A 15143-nucleotide genomic window follows, 5' to 3' on the forward strand; every position below is an offset into this window, starting at 1 on the left:
ACATGGAGTTGGCATCTTCTCTTTGAAAGTCTGAAATGTTCATTAAGCTGAACCAAACTGGAGCTGGTAGATCTCAAGGTGCCTCAGGATCCTCATAGGGTTGGCCTCTTCTCACTGAAGGGCTGAAATGTTCATAAAGCGAACGCAACTGGAGCTGGTACAATCTCTGTATGCCTCGGGATGGGTAGAAAAATAGACGTAATTGGAGAGGAATTAGCGTAGCTGCTGTTCATAGTAATTGCTATTATCCAGTAATACTAAGACTTCTGGCTTGAGCTAAGCAGGGTTTCTTTATAAACTTCAATCGAGCATTCAGTTGATTCGTTTGTATTTCTGGTTATCTAAAAGAAATCTAATTAAATCCACGCATGAATAGAGTGCCGACTCAACCCCAAGTTGAAATAGTTTTAGGTGTGAAGATTTAGTTTTGTACTGTAAATAGAAACTCAGGTAAAGATTACTAGCCAGGATTAGAGCATAAGTTTAAGACAATAATGTAAATTCAGTGCAGGGGCAGAGAAGCTGCATTTTCCTTGCAATTATCTCTCCTTCTAATTTCTCTCTCTCTCTCTCTCTCTCTCTCTCTCTCTCTCTCTCTCTCTCTCTGTCAGTCTGTTTCTGACACACACACACACACACACAGATCATTTACCCTGGAGCAGGCAGCATTCAGAGAGGCTTTTATGTAAGAAGAGGTCTCCACCCTGTGTGCCGAGGTGATGTATTACTCTTTATCATGAAGAACAGCAGAGTCGGGCGAATCCTCCTCTCTCTCAGACTGAAACGCTGTATAAACACCCACCCACTTGTAAAACAAAGCATTGTCGAAAAAGATCAAAGATAGGATTTGCACTTCAATATGTGCCGTAAGAGGTGCATTAATGTATCAGTGCGTTTTTTTGTTTGTTTGTTTTTTTTTTGTTTTTTTTTTTTTTACAAATGCTGCCTCAAAGCTTTCTCTACATCTCGCTGATGAAAAGACACGGACGGTGCTGTTGCTATTCTCGTTGTATTAGCTCGTGTCAAGGCTGGCCAAAGATATGTGCGTCACAAGTGTGCCTGTCTGTTTGTGAAGCACGGCTGCAAATAGCCCCCGCAGTCATGATGTAAAGGAAAAAAACCATGCACTTTCGTTTCCCGAATGCTTGCGTTGTCTCGTGAAATAAATAACAGTCACTGGTTTTAATGATGTAGTGCATAGTACAGAATATCCCTAATGATATTAAGGTAATATCCTGACAGCTATTTGGACAAGGGACACTGAATATGTTTTCTTTACACTACTGATTTTGGAGTTTTTTCAGCATTGTGTTATTTAGAGAATTCTCTGTAGTCTGTCTTTTCCATTTGAGCTTGGTTTAAAATGGCTGTGAGGTGAATTAAGGTGAGGGCTTCAGTCACACATCATTTACCTCCAGGTTAGCAGCTTTGGCTTTAGTGGCTTTACTCTTTCCCAAAAACAAGCCTGTCAACTGCTTTCAGCAGGTGAAGTCTCAAAAAAGGCTAACGTCTTTCGTACCAAATCCATTCTCTCGTTTACTGCCTTTAAAAAGTGCTACATGGAGCCTCACGTGTGTACGATGCAATGTTCTTCCAGAAAGGATCATTGAGTTTAATGAAGCGAGCTATAAATGTTTCATGTGAGAATGTTTAAAGGAAGGTTTCTGTGTTCTAAGCTTCATTTAACGACTGCTAGGTGAAGGTTTTTAAGATCGAAAGCGTTTTCTAGTTTTTCTCTACAAAAGGTTCAAGGTAAGCTGAAGCGTATTGTTTATTATACTTGCACTGTTCCACTCCTAACCACTACTGTGGTGTCCCATGAGGTCCCTTGAGGTCTGCAGACATGTACAACAACTCACATGTACCTGTGTGTAACCATTTTATGTATAACAAACAAAATTGTGTCTCCTATTAAATGGTTGCTACATCATTACCAGGTATTACCAGTTAGATGTAGGATTCTTGACAGGCATATTGTTGATGTAATAAGATCTTGACTCAGAATATTTCATCTGAAAAACAGAATTCGGCAGAAGAATAAATGAGCAACTCAAAACAAATTTGTTTCCCTGAGAATCTCTCAGGGTCGAACCAAAGCACACATTGTGAGTCCCTATTAATTTGTTGAATAACAGCTTGGTGGGAGTCTGTTTGTGGACATAGAGCCACTCCAACACAATACACACACACACGCCTGTCCCGATGAGAGAGAAGAGAACATGTGCCATGTCGAGGCATCTGAGGAGACAGTTGTCAGGGATTTGTGGGAGAGGTGTTTTTTTTTGTTGTTGTCCTTCCTCCTGGCATATAGTAAGGCTGAGGATTGGCTTTATGGGTTCATGCTGCTTTTGAAAGCAAAATTCAAGAGTTTTTCCAGCAGTGTCAGCGTAGATAAGCTGATTATCTCCAGTAATGTGCAGTGTGATGTCACATGACCTGGCGCAGATGAATTTTACATGTTAAAGTGCTTGAGTAACAGTGTGTGAAGTTGTGAAAGTAAGTGCGTGTGTGTGTGTGTGTGTGTGTGTGTGTGTGTGAATGCTTATGACAGGATTTTGATTTCTTTTTGACTGTTTGCGAAAAACATGCTTGATTTTGCTGCAAATTTGTGAGTTTTTGGTACTTTTTCTTGGGTAAAAGTACATAAATCTGTAATTACTTTCTTTGATAGCCGTAGTCATGTTCCACACACATGTATAGAAGAGTGATTCTGACGTTAAAGGGAGTTCTGACGTCACACAACGCGTTTTCCCAAATCCACCAAAAATCTGCGTTTGTATAAAAAATTGCAAGTTCCTCCCAGTTTGCTTGATTTTGTGTTCATTTGGCTGTAGACCATCTGTTGACTCCATGATGTCCTGGACAAATACAGGAGTTTGTTCAGTTGTAGACTCATTAAACAAAGGTGTTCAACAGATCGATACAGGAAATCCTTACTACAACATATCTAACTGTTCCTTTACCTTTACATTTGCATCCTGGTTTGATTCATATTCTTATTGTATATAAGACTATATTTTTATTTATCTTGACTTAGAGCTGCTGTAATGAACCCAATTTCCCCCTGGGGAATAATAATATTTAGTATTTCTGATTCTGAATTTCTATGATTGCAAAATCACTCAATCCTAAAAGAACTGGTGTGTGACCAAGAGACAGCAAGAAAAAACCCACTGTATAAACTCCAATCTCTGCTCTGTATATAAAAGGTTAAATGGCCTGACTTGACCAATCTGCCACTGCTGGGCCCCTGAGAAAGGCCCTTATCCCTCAACTGTTCAGTTGTATATATGAGGTAAATGTAAATCTCTCTGGATCAGAGATTTTGACAAATGCTGTGAATGAAGTTTAGCAAAATTTTAAATGTCAACGTGGGTGATTTTCAATCTTTCCTTGGTTTGGCTTCAGCAGTATAATATTGGTGAATTAGCCATTTGAATTGAAACCTCAGATGAGTATATAATTGTATAAAGGTAGTCACTTAATATTTGTAGGAAGAATCAACAGCTTACCAAATATGGCTTATGACCAGCGTTAAGGTCAGATCAAAGAAGATAATAGTACAGTCAACACAATTTTGGGAAAACATAACATGTATGGGTTCACCAAAACTAGCTGCAGTATTTTGTAACTTCTGTTTACTGAATTCTATTTACAGGAGCATTTTAAAGAGTTTCAAGCAGCTGTATGGTGTCACACTGGTCTGCTTGTCTGATCATCCAAACGTAAACGTTTTTTTCAGGGGCTGACCACATGACCATCTCTAAGCTATTTGGCAAACATGATGGAAAACAGTTTAGATGAATGTCTGCTAGCTCTTTAGCTGAATCACCATCACCATTAAAGCACCGGGAGTATTTCTGAACAGCTTGATTACAGAAAGCTCTGGAGTATTTTGGATCATCTCTAACAGCTTCTTCCTTTTTTATGTCACAGGCCTAGCTCAGGAGGTTCAGTACGAGTGGGTGGTTAATATGTTGCTATTGTTATTTGCCAAACACACTCTGTGTGGTGTCGGCTCACGGCTCCAATATCTGACTACAAGTGAATTTCCAATTAGGTATTAAAAACACAAATAAACTGGCTGACATGCAACTAGCAGAATTAGTCAGATAATGATCGCAATTATATTTTAGGGATGTAAGTGAAACGCAGTCAATTATTCTAAATAATCTGTATTTATATTCACTTACATCCCTAATACACTGTCAGCTTTTTCTTAAAAAATTAAAAACAAAACTACAGCCACAGGAAGTGGCTTTTCCAGCATCCGATGGCGAATCCTCTTTTTCTAAGTTTATTCCAGTGCACTGAGACTTTAACGGGGGGCATGGTGGCTCAGTGATTAGCACATGCACCTCACACCTCCAGGGTTGGGGGTTCGATTCCCGCCTCCACCTTGTGTGTGTGGAGTTTGCATGTTCTCCCCGTGCCTCGGGGGTTTCCTCCGGGTACTCCGGTTTCCTCCCCCGGTCCAAAGACATGCATGGTAGGTTGATTGGCATCTCTGGGAAATTGTCCATAGTGTGTGATTGTGTGAGTGAATGAGAGTGTGTGTGCCCTGCGATGGGTTGGCACTCCATCCAGGGTGTATCCTGCCTTGATGCCCGATGATGCCTGAGATAGGCACAGGCTCCCCGTGACCCGAGGTAGTTCAGATAAGCGGTAGAAAATGAGTGAGTGAAACTTTAACACTGGAGACATCAATTAAATTCAGAGCTGATCTCAATCCAAGCTGAGTTTGTATTTACGACACCTGGTGTTGCTCTGCTGTGGTTTTAAGCATTGGTGTCTCTGAGGTGTTTGATGTTCGGTTCTCCAGCAGCCAATCGAGCTGTTGCACATAAAAAAAATCGAAATAATAAAGATAGAGAGAGAGAGAAAAAATCCCCATATCACCAACACCTCAGCAGAACTGCAGTCATTGTGCTCAAACAGGAGTTCCACTCTGTCTCTGTGAGTTATGTGCCAGTAAAAGACATGCAACACAACCCCAACACACACACACACACACACACACACACACACACACACACACACACACACACACACACACACACACACACAGCTCCATGCCTGGCATTTGGGATCTCTCAACCAGGCACAATGCATGACACTGATGGATTAGGTGTCGTCACAGGAGGTGCTTGAGGTGTGTCTGAGCTGGGGCTCAGAGGAGGGGGCTGAGGGAGAAATGTGGACAGGGTTTCCTAAACTATCCTGGACTGGCACGTCTGGCCGAGTCAGGTGCACACTCTCAGAAGGTCAGAGGTGAACGTAGCTCCAACTGTGTGGCACGGCAGCTGTGTGTAATAAACAAGGCAACCTCCAGAGTCTACTTTCTGAAAGGCATCTCCCAGAGCACATGTTAACCTAAGCAGTTAAAATATAACCAGCAAGCATGACAGATTTAAAACAGGGATCACAAATGCATGTGCATCACATATAAGGGCAAACGGGTCCAGAGCAACAAACATGAAACCCTCAGGACAGAAGTGACTCAGGTTCCGTTTCATTATTTAAAGAAATACACGTGCGACCATTGGAACTGTATAGAATTTTAAATCTGATAAAAGGGATGTGGTAGCTCAGTGGTTAAGGTGTTGGGCTACTGGTTGCCGCTCTTGGGCCCCTGAGCAAGGCCCTTAACCCACAAATGCTAAGCTGTATGATTGAGATAAATGTTGCTCTGGATAAGGACGTCTGCCAAATGCCGTAATTAATGCCTACAGCGTAGGCAAGTGGGTAAGATGCTCATCTATGCTGCGAGCCTTTAGGTTTCTTAGGACTCAGATTTGATTCTTTCTTTTGCGTCTCAGTTTTCCATAAACAAAAAAGCAGGAGTAAGAAATAGCTCAATGAAAATTCCTTTGTCTGTTCAAATCATTTGTAAAGCTGCATTGCTGTTTGTTATGAATTGTTCTGAACAATTCACTCAAATTCTTCCAACAGTTATATTCCTCCAGACTGAAAGGAACTGACCGGTTGTTTTGTGCAGCAGAGTGAACTCCAATGATCATAACCAGAGGCCAAAAAATGGGATTTCTGTTTCCTGTTTTGTTTTGTCCATGTTGGTGGTGCTTAATGACATACCTTGTATGAACGTAGACAAATTAAGAATTTGTAATTTTCTCTTTTTTTAGTAGCCTACTAGAGGCAGTATATTTATAAAATGGTTAAAATATGTTTTTATCTTCAAAGTAAAGGTGATATCAAGAGTTGATCTGATATCTCTGAGATGCTCCTAGTGTTTGTTTGTTCATCAGACTCTAAAATTTATCCTCAACCTCTAAAAGTCTGCCGAAAGTTATCACAACGGAGGGAAAAACACACTGAAAGCCGACAGCGTCCTGAATCATTTTATATCAGACGTGCAGCCATAAAATAATTCATTTGATTATACTGACAGAAAATGTCAAACTTATTGAAAAGATGAATGCAGCAATGTGAGGAAAATATATGAAACTCATTGTACGTATTTTTCTCATGCCAAACTAAAACTAGCCAAACATACGAGCGATCATCTGTGCTAATGTGTTTATTGTCAAACATAAGCATACGTTATACACAGGAAATACTGTAACCTGAGAAGCAATGTCATGCGTCACAAGGATAAATATATCATTTCCATTTGTGTGTCTGACGGCGTATCAGAAAAACAGCTGCGTGAAGAAAATACGCTCTTGTTACTAACATGGATATGGATTTGTAAAGGTAAAATTGCCTCGTTAAGCCTTTTGGATCCAGAGACATTTGTCCGGCTTCTAACCAGGACAAAATATGAGAAGGGTCATTAGGAAGCAGGCTGTGTCTCATTAATCCAGGCCGATGTAAGCAGCAGGACTGGTGAGATAATAGCAGAAGAGCTGCGTTGTAAATTGCTCTTGAAAATATTCTTTGAGGACGTTTAAAGGTGTGATGCATTTAAACGAGGGTTACACTGACATTACGGCTATACAATAAATGTCAAAATACCTATTTGTTTTGTGTCCCACACACGAGCGTGAGGTTTTTTTTAACAGATTGGAGTTAAAGTTGCTGAGTAGCGCATGTCGTTCACAGCTACGGAGTTTTGACGGATATTTTTCACCCCGTTCTGATTCTGGAGCATAGCCAATAGCTTTGCTGAATCCAGTGGGTTATAATATAGGCACTGAATCAGCAGGTAGCAAGTGCTGAATAGCAGAATCACAGCACTACAATCTGCATACATCAGATTTTAAAGAACAAACGCAGGAACAAAAAGACTTTAGGAAAAAGTCTTCAGACTCGGAACTGATTCAGCTTCAATGCAGCAACTTGCTAAAAAATAATCAGCTTGCAGACATTAGAACATATAGACGTTACGTCAACGAGTTTTCACAGCGCTGAATAATGTCGCCGTAATGTTGTGTAATTGTGTAGGCAGAGAGATATATTAATGTCTTTTTTTAAGTTATATAATATAAGCTTTGTCTTGATGCATTTAATCAGTTAAGACAGAAAGAGTCTCAACTGTCTCAAAGGCACGCTGTGCATAAAGCCACCCTGCTGGTGTGAGGCTCAGAGGGCAGTCTCAGACCTACATTTCCCAGCAGCTGGAGTGTAGAGAACATCAATAACTGGATGTTATTGTGATGCCTCACCATGAGGTACAAATGACAGGCTTCAGAAACACCTCAATGAGCTCCATCTGGAGAAAGATCTTGACCAGTGAGAGCCGGGCCACAGGGGGTTCAACAGAGCTTCTAAACTAAACCCGGTGTACAGAGACAACACGACGTGCTCATTGGCAGCGGATGCAAGAGTTTCACATGGTTTCGGGGTATAATCTCAACTGGATAACTGTGGTACCTTAAAACTGCTCCTGTAATCATAAAGACTAAACCCAACATCCTTTCAGCACACTATGGATTCATGAAGCATACAGTCATGGTAAAGATATAGAACTGCACTGTCTGGTGTCACACAGAGCAGCATGGGTTCCCGTTCGAGGCTCAAGGTTTCTTCCTCATGACGTCTCAGGGAGTTTTCCTCGTCACAGATCTCCTCTGGATTGCTCATTAACACTCAACATCTACATCTAGACTTCAAGTCTGCTGACTGATAACATCTATTATTAAGAGCTATACAAATACAACTAATGCAGTTTTACTGACAAGGAATAATTCATTCATTCATTCATTCATTCATTTTCTACCGCTTATCCGAACTACCTCGGGTCACGGGGCGCCTGTGCCTATCTCAGGCGTCATCGGGCATCAAAGCAGGATGCACCCTGGACGGAGTGCCAACCCATCGCTGGGCACACACACTCTCATTCACTCACACACTCTCACACTACAGACAATTTTTCCAGAGATGCCAATCAACCTACCATACATGTCTTTGGATCGGGGGAGGAAACTGGAGTACCCAGAGGAAACCCCCGAGGCACGGGGAGAACATGCAAACTCCACACACAAGGCGGAGGCGGAAATCGAACCCCCAACCCTGGAGGTGTGAGGCAAACATGCTAACCACTAAGCCACCGTGCCCCCCACAAGGAATAATGAAGGAAATAAATATAAAATAATGTTGAATCTGGGACTTTTTCAGCTACATTATATTACCACTTGGCTCATATTCTAAAATATTATATTTATATTATATATAAATATTATACTGGCTCCATTTCCACACTTACTCCTTGCTTATCAATGCCCAATAGTAGAATCCACCTTTTTTCAGCAGTGATATATTAAAATTTCATAGATATAAAGAGCTCAATTCAGACTGTTGGCAATATTTATTCCATACTGAGGAATCTTTAGTAAAAGTCACACATCGTTAAAGTTTTATGATAAACACACGTCTCAAGATTTGTGTAGTGTGAGTTTACTGTGGTGACAGTGGACAGGACACAACAAACACAACACACCACACGTCACAACACACAACATGCACAACACACACCACACTCACAAACAATACACACAACACACCACACACACACAGACGACAGATGCAAAAGAAGACATTATTTCCTGTGCAGCTGTCATTTATATCTTATTTATTTACCCAGTTTTTTATTCACTCTAGCTTCATATCTACTTTCAATGTCGAATAACAATGTTGTTAAAACAACATGAAGACTGCTTAATTCTAATATTTTACACCTTTATTGCCTGTACACTGGTTTTCTTTTTTACACAAATCTAGTGGAAAAGTTTAAATACCCTGTAAAAAGTAACTGATAAATCCCTGGTAGAACTGAATAACCTCCTCCAACCTCTGTTCCACATCGAACTGACTGATTAACTGAGGGAGGTTTTTACTCTCTTTAAGTTTTAATTATTTACTTAATTTATACAAGTAGGACATAATACAGTTGTGAGGGAATTGTGGAGGAGTTGTGAGGGAATTGTGGAGAAGTTGTGAGGGAATTGTGGAGGAGTTGTGAGGGAATTGTGGAGGAGTTGTAGAGGAGTTGTGAGGGAATTGTAAAGGAGTTGTGAGGGAATTGTAAAGGAGTTGTGAGGGAATTGTGGAGGAGTTGTGAGGGAATTGTGGAGAAGTTGTGAGGGAATTGTGGAGGAGTTGTGAGGGAATTGTGGAGAAGTTGTGGGGGAATTGTGAGGAAATTGTGGAGGAATTGTGAGGGAATTGTGGAGGGGTTGTGAGGGAATTGTGAGGGAATTGTGGAGGGGTTGTGAGGGAATTGTGAGGAAATTGTGGAGGGGTTGTGAGGGAATTGTGAGGAAATTGTGGAGGGGTTGTGAGGGAATTGTGGAGGAGTTGTGGAGGAGTTGTGAGGGAATTGTGAGGAAATTGTGTAGGAATTGTGAGGGAATTGTGGAGTTGTTGTGAGGGAATTGTGGAGGAGTTGTGAGGGAATTGTGAGGAAATTGTGGAGGGGTTGTGAGGGAATTGTGAGGAAATTGTGGAGGGGTTGTGAGGGAATTGTGGAGGAGTTGTGAGGGAATTGTGAGGAAATTGTGGAGGAATTGTGGAGGGGTTGTGAGGGAATTGTGGAGGGGTTGTGAGGGAATTGTGGAGGGGTTGTGGAGGAGTTGTAGAGGAGTTGTGAGGGAATTGTGGAGGAATTGTGGAGGGGTTGTGAGGGAATTGTGGAGGGGTTGTGAGGGAATTGTGGAGGGGTTGTGGAGGAGTTGTAGAGGAGTTGTGAGGGAATTGTGGAGGAATTGTGGAGGGGTTGTGAGGGAATTGTGGAGAAGTTGTGAGGGAATTGTGGAGGAGTTGTGGGGGAATTGTGAGGAAATTGTGGAGGAATTGTGAGGGAATTGTGGAGGAATTGTGAGGGAATTGTGGAGGGGTTGTGAGGGAATTGTGAGTAAATTGTGGAGGAATTGTGAGGGAATTGTAGAGGAGTTGTGAGGGAGTTGTGGAGGAGTTGTGAGGGAATTGTGGAGAAGTTGTGGAGGAGTTGTGAGGGAATTGTGGAGGAGTTGTGAGGGAATTGTGGAGGAGTTGTGAGGGAATTGTGGAGGAGTTGTGGAGGATATGTGAGGGAATTGTGGAGGAGTTGTGGAGGAGTTGTGAAGGTATTGTGGAGGAGTTGTGAGGGAATTGTGGAGGAGTTGTGAGGGAATTGTGCAGGAGTTGTGAGGGAATTGTGGAGGAGTTGTGAGGGAATTGTGAGGGAATTGTAAAGGAGTTGTGAGGGAATTGTGGAGGGGTTGCGAGGGAATTGTGAGGGAATTGTGGAGGAGTTGTGAGGGAATTGTGGAGGAGTTGTGGAGGAGTTGTGAGGGAATTGTGAGGGAATTGTAAAGTAGTTGTGAGGGAATTGTGGAGGATTTGTGAGGGAATTCTGGAGAAGTTGTGAGGGAATTGTGGAGGAGTTATGAGGGAATTGTGGAGAAGTTGTGAGGGAATTGTGGAGGAGTTGTGAGGGAATTGTGGAGGAGTTGTGGAGGAGTTGTGAGGGAATTGTAAAGGAGTTGTGAGGGTATTGTGGAGGAATTGTGAGGGAATTGTGGAGAAGTTGTGAAGGAATTGTGGAGAAGTTGTGAGGGAATTGTGGAGGAGTTGTGGAGGAGTTGTGAGGGAGTTGTGGAGGAGTTGTGAGGGAATTGTGAGGGAATTGTGGAGGAGTTGTGAGGGAATTGTGGAGGAGTTGTGGAGGAGTTGTGGAGGAGTTGTGAGGGAATTGTGGAGGAGTTGTGGAGGAGTTGTGAAGGTATTGTGGAGGAGTTGTGAGGGAATTGTGGAGGAGTTGTGAGGGAATTGTGCAGGAGTTGTGAGGGAATTGTGGAGGAGTTGTGAGGGAATTGTGAGGGAATTGTAAAGGAGTTGTGAGGGAATTGTGGAGGGGTTGCGAGGGAATTGTGAGGGAATTGTGGAGGAGTTGTGAGGGAATTGTGGAGGAGTTGTGGAGGAGTTGTGAGGGAATTGTGAGGGAATTGTAAAGTAGTTGTGAGGGAATTGTGGAGGATTTGTGAGGGAATTCTGGAGAAGTTGTGAGGGAATTGTGGAGGAGTTGTGAGGGAATTGTGGAGAAGTTGTGAGGGAATTGTGGAGAAGTTGTGAGGGAATTGTGGAGGAGTTGTGAGGGAATTGTGGAGGAGTTGTGGAGGAGTTGTGAGGGAATTGTAAAGGAGTTGTGAGGGTATTGTGGAGGAATTGTGAGGGAATTGTGGAGAAGTTGTGAAGGAATTGTGGAGGAGTTGTGAGGGAATTGTGGAGGAGTTGTGGAGGAGTTGTGAGGGAGTTGTGGAGGAGTTGTGAGGGAATTGTGAGGGAATTGTAAAGGACTTGTGAGGGAATTGTGAGGGAATTGTAAAGGAGTTGTGAGGGAATTGTGGAGGAGTTGTGAGGGAATTGTGGAGAAGTTGTAAGGGAATTGTGGAGAAGTTGTTAGGGAATTGTGGAGGAGTTGTGGAGGAGTTGTGAGGGAATTGTGGAGGAGTTGTGGAGGAGTTGTGAGGGAATTGTGGAGAAGTTGTGAGGGAATTGTGGAGAAGTTGTGAGGGAATTGTGGAGGAGTTGTGAGGGAATTGTGGAGGAGTTGTGGAGGAGTTGCGGAGGAGTTGTGAAGGAATTGTGGAGGAGTTGTGGAGGAGATGTGAAGGTATTGTGCTGGAGTTCTCAGCTGTGAAACTATTTTTGTTTTACTACAATCCTCTAAAAATCTTTTGAGGGTTTTGTGTGTGTGGGCAGATGTTTATTAAATCCTCAACCAGGTTAGTTACCAAAAAAATACAAACTTAAACATAATAGGTAGATGGATTCAATAGATAGATAGATAGATAGATAGATAGATAGATAGATAGATAGATAGATAGATAGATAGATAGATAGATTCAATAGCTAGATTCAATAGCTAGATAGATAGCTAGATTCGATAGATAGATGGATAGATAGAAAGATAGATAGATAGATAGATGGATAGATAGATAGATAGATGTGTGAGTTTGATTATTGTTTAGCAACAAGCACAAAGGTAACAAATCATTTAAATCTATGCTCATAGTTTTAAGTTAAAGTCTGGGGGGGAAAAAAAGAAAATTATTTGACTAAAAAAATGCTTTCATGGATATTTTAACTTTAAACGTTTCATGGATTCCTTTGAACGCGTAGGCTTACTGAGGATCAGTGGAAGATTTAGGCTAATCTTAGCCCAGTGATAATCATTTCTAAGATGTACCTTGGTGTAGTTGTTGTGTATCATGTCTGCGTTTCTCAGCACTCTCATATCTCATACTCGTTAACTCATGAACGTCAGATCAATGTCTTTCCCCTGGTATAAATGAAGAGTTTGGGCGAAAGGGTTTAACATGTACACGTGCGGCTTACATAAACACGGAGCAGCCTCACAGCAAGTAACTAAGACTATTCAGTGACATTCAAAGGAGCATTGTTTCATTTCCGTTTCTCTTCCCAACCCAACACCCTCCCCCCTCCACCCACCCACCCAACAAAGCTCATTAGTGCAGAGCTTGCATGTAAGCGTGTATCTTCTCAGCCATTCATTAATCAGAGGCTAAATTTCACATTGTCCCTCAGTCTCATGAAACTTTAATCAAGCTGCCAGCTGCAGACTGCATGCCTGACGTGGCGCGTGTCCTTGGATGGGTGTCCACAGGACAGCAATTGTTACTCCGCATGAGACCAGATAAACAGAAGAGCACAGCCTCTTACGACCTCTTGCTCTCTTGTTTATCGTTACATGTGAGCACGTCAGAAAGAGATGGTGCCGCAAAGACAGTCGCTTTCCACCGCGTTAAAGATTTTTTTTTTTCTCTTAAATGATTCATGACTCTTGACTCACCTTGCATTCAATCAGTGAGGTAAGATTCAACAAGATAAAAAAAAGGAAAGCAATCCTTTTAATTTGCCATGAGAGCTGAATTTATGTCTTTGGTTGTTAGTAACAGTCCCAGTGAAGCTTCACATAAATAATTTATTGATCACTTTAGTGGTCTTTTAGTTTTTTTAAATAAAAAGAAAAGAGTTTTTAAAGTAAAACATCGTAAAACATTGTGCAAACCACATTAAAGTGAATCCGAATCCACTGCATTTTGCCAAACAGTCTTCATGAACCATGTTAATGAACAGACAGGAGCATAATGCAGAACATCCACAACATCCACCTGCCTAGTAATCCCACCATATGTTCTTTTACGGAGACCTCGTGTCAATCTCATCAATCAGTTAAGCATTGTCATTGAAATGACCCCAGTGCTTAGAGTTGATGCCTAAAGAGGTTGGAAAGAGGTTAGCTCCAGGACATGCATGTGTGCGGTTAAGTACAATAGCTGAATAAAAGCACCTAATGCACTGAACCTGAATAAAACCACTTAGGGATGCAACCTAGCAAAAAGAAAAAAAACAGCTACCATCTGTTTAACGTTTCTCAAACATGTGATTCTTTCATGATGCCATCACGGCCCGACAGCTTCACATTTCTAATGCTGCTCACCTGGCATCTAGCGCCCTTCATGTAAAAAGCAGCTGTCACTCAGACACACAGAAATAGAAAGCATAACTGGACCGACGTGTTCTAACTCACAGCAACTGGAGCAATTAATCTCAGGATTTTTGGTTATCTGTTATCAGCTTTCTAAAAGGTCCAAGAATGGGACACTGTGACCAGGACAGACGAGAGAAATGTTCCTCTGGAGCGTGTAGAAGTGGGTCAGAGAGAACTCTAGCAGGTCAGATCTGATTACCACTCATCCACGATACCACCGGTGACTACGCCATTACAGCTGCTTACAGAGGAATCAAACTTCAAGCATACCTGAAGCAGACAAACACTCCATGTCAGCACAGGCTTCAGCGCCAATCGATCAGATATCAGTTACCTCTCAGTAGGACGGAGGGTTAAGTAGGCACTTTGCCCGTTCATAAAAAAAGAAAAGAAAGAAAAAAAGAAAAGTTTAACGATGTGATTCTGAGTAAGCTAAATCTGTGGAACAGGTGATGGTATGACACATATTGGAAAATTCCTCTCTCATAAAGCACCAAAGAAGACGCAGCCATGTGCAGATTTATGTAATTAGGAACGGGTTTGATCACACACTTTATACAACGCCAGCTTTGAGTATCCACCAATATCGACTGGGTTGATTGCATGGAAAATGCAAGGCAGTAGACTGGCTCAGAAAATGTGAAGGATTTTATTTGTAGGTAGACAAACTTCTGAATATTTATTACTATGCATCCATCTATTTTCTGTCCCACTTATCTTACACAGGGCCACAGGGAACCTGCAGTCTCACACACACACACACACACACAAAACAGAGGCTAAAATCGAACCCCCAGCCCCAATGGTGCAAAGCAAACGTGTCCCTGACCAGATCATTCCTAGTACATCTAAAATTAAATGTGTACTTCTCTTTAAGTATATATATATTAGTAGTAACTATAACAGTAAGAATACTTAACAATTTAAGATATATTTGCAGTGAACTTCTAATAAACTTGAACAGTGAGCAGTGATCCACTTTTCTGTAGCCTTTTGTTTTGTTTTCGAATAAACTAGATTCTGGGTTCGTTATTTTTCTCTGTGGTTCACATGTCTTGCTTAAAAGCCTCTGAAATGTTGCTGACAAAATCATTTGCTAACTAGCATTTAAACATTTGCTAGTAACTATGTAAGTGTGATACATATCTACAGCAGCAGCAATGACCTAATTACATAAACGCTTTTTGCG

Source organism: Tachysurus vachellii, chromosome 2 (assembly GCF_030014155.1).
Source record: "Tachysurus vachellii isolate PV-2020 chromosome 2, HZAU_Pvac_v1, whole genome shotgun sequence".
Lineage (NCBI taxonomy): Eukaryota > Metazoa > Chordata > Actinopteri > Siluriformes > Bagridae > Tachysurus > Tachysurus vachellii.